Here is a 13,919-nt window from a genome sequence, read left to right as displayed (position 1 = left end):
ATCCTCCGTATATGCCTTATATGCCTTATCCTTACTACCCACCATATCCTATGTATCCATCTTCCCCTACCCATCAAAGTGTAGCACACCTAGAGCCAAATGACCCAGTACTACCACCAGAACCAGTAGCCCCTGTTGTTGACAGACATGAACCTAGCTCATCTGGAGGTAAAGTTCAAATGACGGAGTATTTGAAATTGGATGCTCCGAAATACAACACGGGAGATGATCCATTTGATTACCTCAGAGCAGTTAGGATGATCACCAGCGAATTGGGAGCAGATGATAGGAGAGCCATTGAGATGGCAGGTTTCACAATAAAATGCAAGAAGGCCAGAGAATGGTTTAAGAATTATGTGGAGCCTAGAATGGACAGCATGTCATGGGGAGAGTTCGCCAATGAGTTTGCAGGGTGGGCTTTTCCTGACAGTTCCAGAGAGATGAAGATAATTGAGTTTGAACAGTTGAGACAAACAGATGAGATGACTGTTGATGAGTTCACAGATAAGTTCCTAGATCTGCTTCAGTACGTGGGTCAGGCCTATGATACTGATCAGAAGAAGGCGAGGAGATATACCATGAGACTTCATCCCAGGTATTCTTCTTTGATCCTTCCAGCAGAAAAGGAGAGTTTTCACTCTATTATAGATGCAGCTAGGAAGATGGAAGCTAGTGCTAAAAGTCAGAAACAGTTAAAGGCACAGGCTTCGGGTTCTAAGGCCCCCAGTTCAGGTTCAACAGGCAGTAAGAGATGGGATAGAGCGAGAGGAACAAGGAAAGGGTTCTGGAGTAAAGTAAAGACAGGTCTGGGAATAGGTAGTGGCTCAAGCTCTGGCACAGCTCCAGTCTGCAAACGATGCGGAAAACCACATGGAGGAGTTTGTCGGTTGGGATCTACAGCTTGTTTTCGATGTGGACAGGAAGGGCATATTGCTCGGGATTGTCCGCAGATGACTTTTGCACCATCCCAGTAGATGAGTTCTGGCAGTGTGGTACAGCCAGTTGTACAGCCAGCAGCTCCAGTCATGCCTCAGACTAGTGGCAGAGGTAGAGGGAGAGGGGCAGCCTCTACTTCAGCAGCAGGTTCCCGAGGTGGAAATCCGGTAGCCCCAGCACGGATTTTCACAGTGACACAGGAGGAGGCTAACACGTCGAACACAGTGGTGTCAGGTAATCTCATCATTGGGTGTTCAGATGTGTATGCTTTGATGGACCCCGGTGCTTCTCATTCCTTTATTGCTTCGAGAGCCATAGAGAGATTGGGTTTGATCAGTTCTGAGTTAGAGTATCCTCTCTGGGTCAGTGGACCTAGATGTGACCCATCAGTGGCAGTGTCAATCTGTCGTTTCAGTCCAGTGTTTATTGAGGGTAGATACCTTCCAGCTGACCTTGTGGTTCTAGACTTGACAGATTTTGATGTCATTCTAGGGATGGATTGGCTATCTGCATATGGTGCTACGTTGGACTGTCGAGAGAAGTTAGTGAGTCTTAGAGACCAGGATGGGTCAGAGTGTGTCTTCAGAGGAGACAGGAGAGGTACACCCAGAGGTATGATTTCAGCCCTTCAGGCTCGTCGTTTGCTTAGGAGGGGTTGTCAGGGGTTTCTAGCTCATGTGAGAGAGCTAGACAGTCAGGTGAGGGAACCAGCCACAGTACCAGTAGTCCGAGAGTTTCTCGATGTGTTCCCAGACGATTTGCCAGGACTACCACCTGATAGGGAGATAGGGTTTGAAATTGAGTTGCTGCCAGGTACGAGACCTATCTCTATTCCTCCCTACAGGATGGCACCAGCAGAGTTAAAAGAGTTGAAAGACCAGTTGCAGGATTTGGTAGATAAGGGTTTCATCCGCCCTAGTACCTCACCTTGGGGTGCTCCAGTGCTCTTTGTCAGAAAGAAGGATGGATCCCTCAGACTTTGTATCGACTACAGACAGTTGAACAAGGTCACTATCAAGAATAGGTATCCCTTACCTCGGATTGATGATCTATTTGACCAGCTAGCTGGAGCAGGTTGTTTCTCGAAAATAGATCTGAGATCTGGGTATCATCAGTTGAAAGTCAAAGAGGCAGATGTGCCTAAGACAGCTTTCCGGACCAGATATGGGCATTATGAGTTCTTAGTGATGCCGTTCGGGTTGACTAACGCCCCTGCAGCATTTATGGATCTCATGAACAGGGTATTCAGTGAGTTTCTGGATCACTTTGTCATTGTGTTTATCGATGATATCTTAGTGTATTCCAGAGATGCAGAGGAGCATGCCCAGCATCTGAGGATTGTGTTGCAGACACTGAGAGAGCATGGTTTATATGCCAAGTTCTCGAAGTGTGAGTTTTGGTTACGGAGCATTGCCTTCTTGGGACATGTAGTATCAGCAGAGGGTATTGAGGTAGACCCCAAGAAGATAGAGGCTGTAGCTAACTGGCCCAGACCCACGACAGTGACTGAGATTAAAAGCTTTTTGGGACTGGCAGGTTACTACAGGAGGTTCGTTCAGAACTTCTCAAAGATAGTAGCTCCTATGACCAAATTGACTCAGAAGAACCAGAAGTTTATCTGGTCAGACCAGTGTGAAGAGAGCTTTGAGGAACTCAAGAGGAGATTGACTACAGCACCAGTGTTAGCTCTGCCTGTCAGTCATGAAGAGTTCACAGTGTTCTGTGATGCATCTCGAGTGGGATTGGGTTGTGTATTGATGCAGAGTGATAGAGTAATAGCTTATGCTTCTAGACAGTTGAAGAAGCACGAGTTGAATTACCCTACCCATGACCTAGAGATGGCAGCAGTTATCTTTGCACTTAAGATGTGGCGGCATTACCTCTATGGGGTTAAATGCGAGATCTTCACTGATCACAAGAGTTTACAGTACATCTTAAGTCAGAGAGAGCTGAATTTGCGGCAGAGAAGGTGGGTCGAATTGCTCAGTGATTATGATTGTAAGATCCAGTATCATCCGGGTAAGGCGAATGTTGTTGCAGACGCCCTAAGCCGGAAGTCACTAGGCAGTTTATTCCATATAGCAACAGAGCGGAGACCAGTTGTGATGGAGCTTTATAAGCTCTTTGATGAGGGCTTACAGCTAGAGTTGTCTGGTACAGGTGCGTTGATAGCACAGATGAGGGTGACACCTGTGTTTCTGGAGCAGATAGCTCAGAGACAGCATGAGGACCCTGAGTTGATGAAAATTGCTAGGACTGTTCAGTCAGGCAACAGTGCAGAGTTCAGATTTGACAGCAAAGGGATCCTTCGCTTTGGGAGTCGACTTTGTGTACCAGATCGGGGCAGTGTGAAGGAAGACATTATGAGGGAAGCTCATAATGCGAGATATAGTGTTCACCCAGGAGCCACTAAGATGTATCAGGATCTGAAAAGGGTCTATTGGTGGCCAGCCATGAAGAAAGAAGTGGCACAGTTTGTGACAGCCTGTGAGGTGTGTCAGAGGGTGAAATTAGAACATCAGAAACCAGCCGGAATGCTTAACCCATTACCGATTCCAGAGTGGAAATGGGAGAACATAGCCATGGATTTTGTAGTGGGTTTACCAGTAGCGTCCAACAGGATAGACTCGATATGGGTGATTGTGGACAGACTCACGAAATCTGCTCATTTTCTTCCAGTACGGAGTAACTATTCTGTGGATAAGTTGGCACAGGTCTATCTGGATGAGATAGTGAGATTACATGGAGTTCCAGTGTCTATAGTTTCAGACAGAGGACCTCAGTTTACCTCCCGCTTTTGGCGGAGTCTGCAAAGTGCGATGGGCACGAGATTGGATTTAAGTACTGCTTTCCACCCACAGACTGATGGACAGTCAGAAAGGACCATCCAGACCATAGAGGATATGCTTCGCCTATGTGTGTTAGATTTTGGCGGTTCTTGGAGGCAGCATCTACCTTTGGTGGAGTTTGCTTACAATAACAGTCATCATACTAGCATTGGGATGGCTCCTTATGAAGCATTATATGGGAGGAAATGCAGATCCCCTGTTTGCTGGGAAGAGGTAGGAGAGAAGGCTCTTGCAGGGCCAGAGTTAGTAGACATTACCAGTAGAATGGTGCCCATGATCAGAGAGAGAATCAGAACAGCTCAGAGTAGACAGAAAAGTTATGCAGACGTTCGCAGAAAGCAGTTAGAGTTTCAAGAGGGTAATTGGGTATTGCTGAAAGTGTCTCCAATGAAAGGAGTGGTTCGTTTTGGGAAGAAAGGTAAATTAGCTCCACGGTACATTGGACCCTTTGAGGTGTTGCAGAGGATCGGAAATGTGTCGTATAAGCTAGATTTGCCTGCTTCTATGGAGAGGATTCACCCGGTATTTCATGTTTCTATGCTACGGCAGTTTGTGTCAGATCCAAATCAGGTTCTGAGTGAGCCTGAGGTGGAGATTCATACGGATCTCACCTATCTAGAGCAGCCAGTGCGGATTCTGGACACGCAGATCAGACAGCTAAGGAACAAAGAGATTCCGATGGTGAAAGTTTTATGGAACCACCATAATCTCGAAGAGTGCACATGGGAGACGCGGGAGTCTATGCTCCAGCAGTATCCATATTTGTTTGGAGGTTCGTTTTCTCCTTGTGTTTTGTTTTTGTGTGTTTTAGGAACATTCGAGGACGAATGTTCTTAAGGAGGGGAGAATGTAACACCCGGCTAGAATCCGGCACCGGAATTCCTAATGTCTGGTGGAATCCGGGGTGTTGGGATTCTATATAAGGGTAGGCGTTGTGTTTTCTAAGGGTTATGAGAGGTTTTAAGGTTAAGGGAAGTGAGTTTTGAGTTGAAATGACCTAATGCAGTTGAGCCAAGTTCGGCCGCCGAAAGTAAGTTCGGCCGCCGAAAGTGTTTGGCTTCCGAAGGGAAGTTCGGCCTCCGAATGTTGCATGGTCTTGCCTGTGATTGGGCAGCCGACGATGAGTTGGCTAGTGAGCTGAGTCATGGCTTTTGCCAGATGTTGGCCTCAGATTCTTGCCATGAATGAGCCACGTCTTCTATGACTCATCTGCAAGTGTTTTGAGCAGCTCATGCAGGAGTTTGCTCATTTACCACGTTGTGAAGGTTTTGAAGCAAAAAGTGAGCTTTGGAGAGTTAGTGAGGGTGAAGAGAGGTGATCCATTTTCCTTTGTTGAGATCACTCACCAGGAGGTAAGTGATGTGTTGCCTATGTTTTTATATGTTTTCTGAAGGTTTTATGGGAGTTGTGAAGAGAACGATGCATGTTTAGGTTTTCAACGGGAGGTTTGCGGATATATGCATGAATATATGTTTCTGTGGTATGTTTGATTTGTTGTTTGGGGTATTAGATAGTTTTGGACCCCTGTGATCATATACATGAGTATATGTATGTTGAGTAGATGAGATATGCATGTTTTGAGAGCTTGAGGGGAAGGAGAAGATGGTTTGCCGTTGAAACTGAGTTCTGGATGAACTCAGGTTCGGCAGCCGAAAGTTCATTCGGCCGCCGAACCTCCTGCATGGTGACTTGGTTGCCACAGCTTGCCCCCGAGTGTTTTTGCATGTTCGGCTCTGTTGGGGACTTCGGCCGCCGAAGGTGCCGCCGAAGGTTAGAGACTTTCGTCTCTGGAGTATGTTTTGGCCCCCGAAACTTGCCCCCGAAAGGGTTCGGCCGCCGAAGCTTGAGATTCGGCCGCCGAAGGTGCTTGAGTTTCGTCTCTGGAGAGGACATTCGGCCGCCGAACCTGCCGCCGAAAGTGTCCTGTCCAGTTTTCTTTTGCATGCTTTGCATGGCTAGTTAAGTGAGTGTCAGGGGATTCTTGGGGAGTATAATAGAGGTATTGATAAGTTAGTCTGGTCCCTCATTTGAATCTTTATGTGTTACAGACCAGAGGAACCAGAGAGAGCAGCAGTGAGTACTGCTCCAGAGATAAACCTGCAGAGTCAGTCAGTCCAGTTAGCCAGAGGTGAGTGGAACTAAACTTATGACTTTTAATTGAACCACAAACTACTTTTTAGCATATCTCATGCATCATGTTTATGCCATAGGTTGATTTCATTAGTATTCACGACTATGTTGCATTGCATTGTTATTTGGTGATGTGAGTGAATGCTGAATGATCCAATAGTCTCAGACAGGAAGTCCAGGAGCCTTTGACTACGCCCTGGCATGTATAGCAAAGACCAGGAGCCTTTGACTACGCCCTGGCAGGTATATAGTAAAGTCCAGGAGCCTTTGACTACGCCCTGGCAATGGTAAGTTCACAGGTGTTATATACACATATACATATATGACAGGAAGACCAGGTGCTCGATTCTACGCCCTGGCACAGAGTTACTGGGACTATGTGGTGACAGGTTTACTCTTGATGTGGCTTGTTTGTGATATGGTGCATTCCATGAGATCATATTTTACTGAGATGTTTTACTGTTCTACTCACTGGGCTATAGAGCTCATCCCACTCCCTTAACCCCAGTTTTGCAGGTTCAGTGTACAGTGTACAGGGACAGTCCAGCAGAGTACAGAAAGAGAAAGAGTAAAGAGATCTGTAATAGCTTAGAGTGGACATGTAATATTAAAGAGATGTATTAGTTGTTGCTTGACCTAGACCTAGTGATGTATGTATTGTACATGATCTGTATATGTCTATATGTTTTTCTGTATGTTTTATAACCAGGCTTAACAGGTATGAGATAACCCATCTAGAGCAAGCTCTAGTCAGGGGTACAGAGTACAGAGTACAGATGTACAGAGTACAGATGTACAGAGTACAGAGTACAGAGTACAGAGATAGTGCATGCACAGGTTAAGCCTTGGTTCAGCACAGAGTTGTTATTTTTACAGAAACTGTTTGATCATGTATGAGTTGTACAGGTACACAGAGAGTATAGCAGGCTTGCTACGGGTTCTGGCGGCCTTAAGCCGACCTGAATCCTAGCGCCGGTGACGGTCCTTTTTGGGGTCGTTACATCACCATAGTCATCCCCCTTTTTTTTGAAAATACCTAGACAGAACTAACCCAGTTGCTATTTGAGATGGGATAGATGATACTCGCATCTAGCAACTTTATTACCTTAGCTCTAACTATTTCCTTCATATTAGGATTCAATCTACGCTGATGCTCAATAAAAGGTCTGCAGTCATCCTCTATCAAAATTTTATGCATACAAAGACTAGGGGTAATACTCTTAATATCATCAATGGACCAACCTAGTGCTTTCTTATGCATATTCAACACTTTAAGCATTTTAATCTCTTCTTCAACCCCCAAATGATTAGAAATAATAACTGAGTGTGTGGAAGACTCCCCTAAAAATGCATATCTCAAATGTGAGGAAAGTGGTTTAAGCTTAAGCTTAGGTGTTGGTGTACTTTCACTGATCTCATGCATTGAATTTAAGTCATTAACTACAGCAATATTCTCAACCAACGGCTCAAAACAATTTTTAACAACATCATCAAGCATGTAGTCAGATTCACTTTCAAACTTAATTTCACAATCATTTAATGATCCATAACACATTCATCAACTGTATCAATCCTAAAATAAACATCAATAGTGTTAGGATATTTAGAAGATTGCAAAACATTAAAAGCTACCTCTTCTTGCCCCACTCTCAAAGTTAATTTTTCTTGATGAACATCAATGAGTGCCTTACCAGTTGTAAGGAATGGGCGTCCCAAAATCATTGGAATTTCTCGATCTTCCTCCATATCAAGAATAATAAAGTCCATTAGAAAGATAAATTTATCCACTTTGACTTACACATCCTCTATCACACCTCTAGGATATGTTACTGAACGATCTGCAAGCTGTAAGGATACTATGGTAGGCTTCACTTCTCCAAGCCCAAGTTTCCTGAAAACATATAAAGGCATCAAGTTAATACTAGTGCCTAAGTCACATAAGGCTTTTATGAATTCCACATTACCAATGTTACAAGGAATAGTAAAGCTCCTTGGATCCTTAAGCTTAGAAGGTAATTTATTCTGAATAATGGCACTGCACTCCTTTGTAAGCATCACAGTCTCCTGATCATCTAACCTTCTTTTATTGGAGAGAATTTCCTTCAGAAACTTTGCAAAGCTAGGCATCTGATCCAATACTTCAGTAAAAGGAATGTTAATGAGCAACTTTTTAAATACCTCCAAGAATTTTAGAAAGTTCTTAACTTCAATATTTATCTTGAGCCTCTGAGGGAAAGGAATTGGTGGTTTGTATGAGGGTACAACCACCTCTACCTTAGGCTCTTCTACTACCTCCTCTTCAGCAGTCTTTGCTTGCTCCTTTGGAGGTAGCTCCTCCAACTGTTTGCCACTCCTCAAGGCAATTTCCTTTAACTGTTCTTTTGGATTTTTTTTAGTATTGCTAGGCAAAGTATCTTGGTTCTACTGGATACTAGATTTGCCAATTATCCCATTTGTACCTCCAAATTTTTAATTAGTAGATTATTGATTTTGGAGGTTGGATATGGTTTCTCCCAAGAAGGATTTGGTTTCTCCCATAAAGTCATTAGTGGCTCTAGCAAGAGTTTCAACTATGCTCTCCAAACTGCTCTTCTTCTTAGGTGGCTGAAATCTAGGTGGTGCACTCTGTGGAGGTGGCAAAACTTGAGTTTGTGACTGAGTTTTCCACCTGAGATTCGGATGATCTGTCCAACTTAGATTGTAAGTGTTAGATTATAGATTGTTTTTCTAACATCCCTAATTATCCGTATAATTAATCTTCTCAGCTTGCAAAAGAGAGTAGTCCATAGGACACTCCTTGGAATCATGGTTGCCAGCACAATTCTCATAGACCTACACCATAGAATTAACAGAATCAGTAGTAATTTTGTCTAACCTTTTACTTAAAACTTCTACCTAAGCTTGTAGTGCAGAAACAGTGTCAATCTCATGCATTCCTTTAGGTCTCCTAGGTGGAATCCTATCCATGAAAAACTCAAAGTTTGTGATAGCCAATTCATCTAAAAGGGCAAAGGCTTCAGGGATTTCTTTTCTCATAAATGACCCTCTAGCTGCATTGTCTACCATATTTCTTGTGTTGGCATTGAGTCCATTGTAGAATTTATCTATATCCATCCAATTTAGTAATCCATGGTGAGGACATATCCTAAGTATGTCCTTCATTCTCTCCTAGGCTTCATAAAGTGGCTCTGAGTCCATCTGCAGGAAATGATAGATTTCATTCCTCAATTTGGATGTCTTTGTTGATGGAAAGAACCTTTCTAAAAATTTATCTGTAAATCATCTCAGGTAGTGATTGATATGGGTGGAAGGTTCTGTAACCACTTCTTGGCTTTATCCTTCAATGTGAAAGGAAATAACCTCAATCTAGCCGCTTCATCTGATACATTATTCTGCTTATAATTGTCATAAACATCTAGAAATTGCTCCAAATGGTTACTTGGATCCTCACTAGGTAACCCGCAAAACTGAAGTGCATTATAAAACATCTGTACCAATGAAATTTTTAGATCAAAGTTTTTGGCTTGCACTCCTAGTCTAACAATGCTTAACCCAATATGTCTGATGTCAGGTCTGATATAGTTTCAAAGTGTTCTGCAGTTCTTTTAGTGTATTTGCCCTAAGCCATTATCTTGAACCTTTTGTATGTCATTTTTTTTATTAATAAAAGAGGTTTTATTATCATTATTATTTATTTGCATGTTACATAATAATGATTAACATCCCTAGTTACTTATTATTATAATGATAATAATAAAATATGATTAGTATGATTATTGATTGATAATCATGAGATGATTATGTATATGTTTATATAAATCAATAATCATAGATACTTGTTAGAAAACAAAGTATTGGATGGACCCACATTGAGATCACTACATAGGTTATTGTCATAAGTGAATCTCAAGATAGTTATATTTTAATCCTTTGACTTGAGATTGTCATAGTTTCCAACATAAAGACTGTTATGTTTTGACATAACCAAACATTGTCTTTAATCGGATAATCATAAAGGTTATGATTGAACATAATAGAAATTATGTAGAGGATATTGAACAATCAAGATAGAATTTGTCCCTCTCTTTAAGAGAGATATCTTCTGGGCCACTCGATAAGTGAGATTGAGAAATGCATGGTCGTGCTCAAATGAATTGATAATATGATCAATATTATTTGATTTTAACAGTCTACTTAGAGATCGAGAAATCATAAGTTTGAGTATTATAAGTTTGACATTGATCATGACTTATGTTCAAACTAGATATCGTGTGACAAATGAATTAATACATGTTCTGTTTATTAGGCTTTATCAGACTATTGATCCTCATATTAATTGGGTAGTCATAATATCTTACTAGAGGCCGCTTATGATTTATGGGTCTTGTTGGACTAGACCTATTATCAATTAATGTGAGCCTATTGGGTCACACACAAAAGGACGTCATTGATGTGCTATGTCATATTAATGAGCTAAAAGCTCATTAGTATAATTAATAATAATATTAATAAAGATATTATTATTTAATATTAATTTTTGTTATTATTATAAGATAATAATATTTAAAAGATCTGCAGCCTATCTGTAACTGTTACAGAAAAAAGATCTTTTTGTTTTCTTTTGAAAAGGACTTATCGCATAGATATATTAGTATTTGCGATACTGTAACGATGGGGCTGAACACAACTCTTTTACGAAAAGAAGTGTGAGAAAATGAAAAGATTGAGAGAAAACAAGTGAACATAAAACACCTTCTTTGAGTTGCATGAGGAGAGTTTTTGTAATCATTTTTCAGGATTGTAGATTTGGAGCACATAGCTAATCCATCCGTTCAGAGAGCTAGCACCCCAGACGAAAACATTTGTGTAGATACTATTGAGGATGTTCGTTTCAGAAGCAGCACCATCAGTTCAGAACAGTTTTTTTTCATCAAGTCTAAAAGGTTAATATCTTTATCCTTCCTTTTGAATTAAACGAAGCACTCAGATCCTGAAAGCGGAAACAAAGATCTTCTATTTTTTCGCTGTGTAATTTTTGGTTGCAATGATCTCTAGATTTCTTTACAGTTTTGTGGTCTAGCTTCTCCTCCAACCACTGGATTTGCAACTACTACATTGTTGGTGTTTTCATCACAAGCTTCAACAATAGCCCTATTTTTAGCCATATTTAGTTCAATTTTCAGTTCAGTTGCTATTGGATTAGCACTCTTACTTTCTCTAACTTTCTTTATGTTATGACAACAAGTGCGTTCAATCTCTGGGTTGTACTGCAAAGGTTTTATAATACTCTTATTTCTCCTGTATTACCAGTAAATAAAAATAAAAATTAATAAAATAAAATAAAATGTCTAAAGTAATAACAGAGTTTAGTATTCTAATATTAATGTTGTTATTCCCTGGCAACGATGCTAAAAACTTGATAGGCTAGTGATCAGACAAAATTTAGACCATTTTATTATGTTGTTTTTAATTTTAATTTACACTTTTTCTGCTTAATTCTGTTGTTTTAATCTTATTTTGCAGAAAATGGTGTAAAGAGATAATTTGGTGAAAATGCTCTTACAACTGTCTAAAATAGGATAAAGGAGAACAAGCATGCTTGCACAAGCCAAGTTGCAGCTAAAGAGGAGATAAATAAGAAAAGTACATTAAGCTAAGTAATTTGAAATTCAAATTTCAAATCTTCAAGAAGTCTCTCCCTTATTGAGGAAGCCAAATCTCAAGAAGATGCTCTTGCCTCCTAAGGATTCAAAATTCAAAATTCAAAAGGAGAACATTCAAAATTCAAAATTCAAAAGAAGGCTTCACCTCATCAAGGAGATCTAGGGCAGCACATTCAGCCTATAAATACATCACATAAGGAGCCGCACGGACCCTTGGTTCCTATCTCCCACATTCGGCCGCACACTCCTTCTCCAAGGCCAAGCCGCCGGCCACTCTTCTCCTCTTCTTCTCTTTCTTTTATTTTGTGTTTTATTTCAGCCATGAGTGGCTGAAACCTTTTTTCTAGTTGAAAATTAGGTGAAACTTTGGTTGTTTTATGGATTGGGAGATCTGAACATACATTGTTTATCTTTTGTTTTTCAATATTTATGCAATTTCATGCTTAATTCCATTGTTGCTTTGTGGTTTAGATCAATAGGGCCAATTGATTCTTGATTGCAAGGTAATAATTTGTTAGTTTGGATAGTTTTAAGTCCGTAATTGCTTGAATTAAACACAAGTAACTCTTGGTGTAAAAACTAAGGAAATTGCATGATCTAGCAATATCACCATGCGTTTGGATAGCTAGAATTAGGTCTCTCTATTTCTTAATGCAATTGACAGTTGTTAGATGCCAAAGGCCCAAGGACGTTCCTTGGCAACTTGTTGATTAGTAATTAATTAGAGGACGTTCCCTAATTGATTTATGCTTAAGGAGGGATATGGTGGTGAGAAGTGTCTTCCATCTTCATAACTAATTTATTGAATCAAACAAAGGAACCTAAGTATCAATGATCAATCCCAACAACTGAAGTGGATCCAATTCTTCAACTAGAGCTTTTTCTCATATTTGAATCTTCTTTACTTTATTATTTGCTTTACTTTATTGCTTTCAGTATTAGTTTAATTCATCAATCTCAAAACCCTCCCTTTTATTTTACTTTCAGTTTGTTTACTTGGTCTTGATAAGGAAAATATGTAAGTATCAATTCCCTGTGGATTCGATCCTTTTGCCACTATCTGCAGTTGTAAAATTGTTGATAACCAAAAAGGTTATTTTTTACCGGCTTCGACAACCGCACAGTCAAAAATTGACGCCGTTGCCGGGAAACTGATTTAACTAATTTATTTTCCTTTCATGACCAGATCTGGACACAAGGAAACTTTGCCTTACGATCCATAAATTGAGCGTACAATCAAGCGATTAGGGAAGTAAGGAACTCGACTTTGGGAGCAAGCCCCCACCGAATCTACCCCCAAGGAGCCTACCATCGCAAAAGCTGAAGCAACACCTTTTGAACTTGACCAAACAGCCGCAGAGATGGCTGAAGTCAATGTACAATCTGCTGCCCATGCTGAACCTGCTGTCCATGAACTCATACCAGAAAATCCAGCAATGAGGCCACCAATACCAAGAGAAAGAACACTGAGAGAGTTGGCAGCCCCTATAGGCGATCAAGCACCTCTCTGCATCACCTATCCGCCATTGATAGTCCCTTTTGAGCTCAAAACAGGTTTGATACATCTACTACCTAAATTTAATGGTTTGGAGAATGAAAACCCACATAAGCACTTGAAAGAATTTCATATAGTGTGTTCATCCATAAGGCCGCAAGGCATATCTAAAGAGCATGTAAAACTGAGAGCATTCGCATTCTCACTTAATGATTATGCCAAAGATTGGTTATTTTACCTACAATCCGATTCAATCACTTCTTGGGAAGGTATGGTTAGAGCTTTTCTGAATAAATATTTCCCAACTTCTAAAGCCATAGGTATAAGAAGAGAGATAAGTGGTATTAAGCAAAAAAGAAACTGAAGATTTGTATGATTATTGGGAAAGATTTAAGAGATTGTGTACAAGCTATCCTCAGCATGACATTTCAGATAAATCACTCATAGAATTCTTCTATGGAGGTTTGCTACCATTCGAAAGGAAATTCGTTGATGTAGCATGTGGACGTTCATTTGAAGATAGAACACCTCAAGCAATCAGAGAGTTGATTTAAACACTTGCAGCATCATCTAGACAATATGGAGATGAAAAGCAGCTGCAAAGAGGAGACAATGAGGTAAGTACATATGTTCTCACTGCTTAAATTTCTGAACTAACCTCTGCTGTGAAAATTCTTGTCATAGGTCAAGCTCAATGGCTCAAAAACTTTAGCAAATTAGACTATATGGGATATGTGCACATGCAGGACACCCAACTGATCAATGTCCTACACTTCAAGAGGATGACCAGTAAGTAAATGCAATTGTAGGGATTCAATGGCCAACCTAGACATGATCCCTACTCTA

The 13,919-nt window shown here is 40.7% G+C and overlaps 1 non-coding gene across 1 annotated transcript; it reads left to right on the top strand.

The window, feature by feature from the left end:
- Window positions 1-9,039: 9,039 nt before the first annotated feature.
- On the top strand, window positions 9,040-9,146 carry LOC122724464. Its single transcript, XR_006351837.1, has one exon. It is a non-coding gene; the product is annotated as a small nucleolar RNA R71 (small nucleolar RNA).
- Window positions 9,147-13,919: the final 4,773 nt, after the last annotated feature.

The sequence above is a fragment of the Manihot esculenta genome, chromosome 8, assembly GCF_001659605.2.
Source record: "Manihot esculenta cultivar AM560-2 chromosome 8, M.esculenta_v8, whole genome shotgun sequence".
Taxonomy (NCBI): domain Eukaryota; kingdom Viridiplantae; phylum Streptophyta; class Magnoliopsida; order Malpighiales; family Euphorbiaceae; genus Manihot; species Manihot esculenta.
The sequence above is the reverse complement of the archived record's forward strand: the minus strand, read 5'-3'. Positions and strand labels throughout refer to the sequence as shown.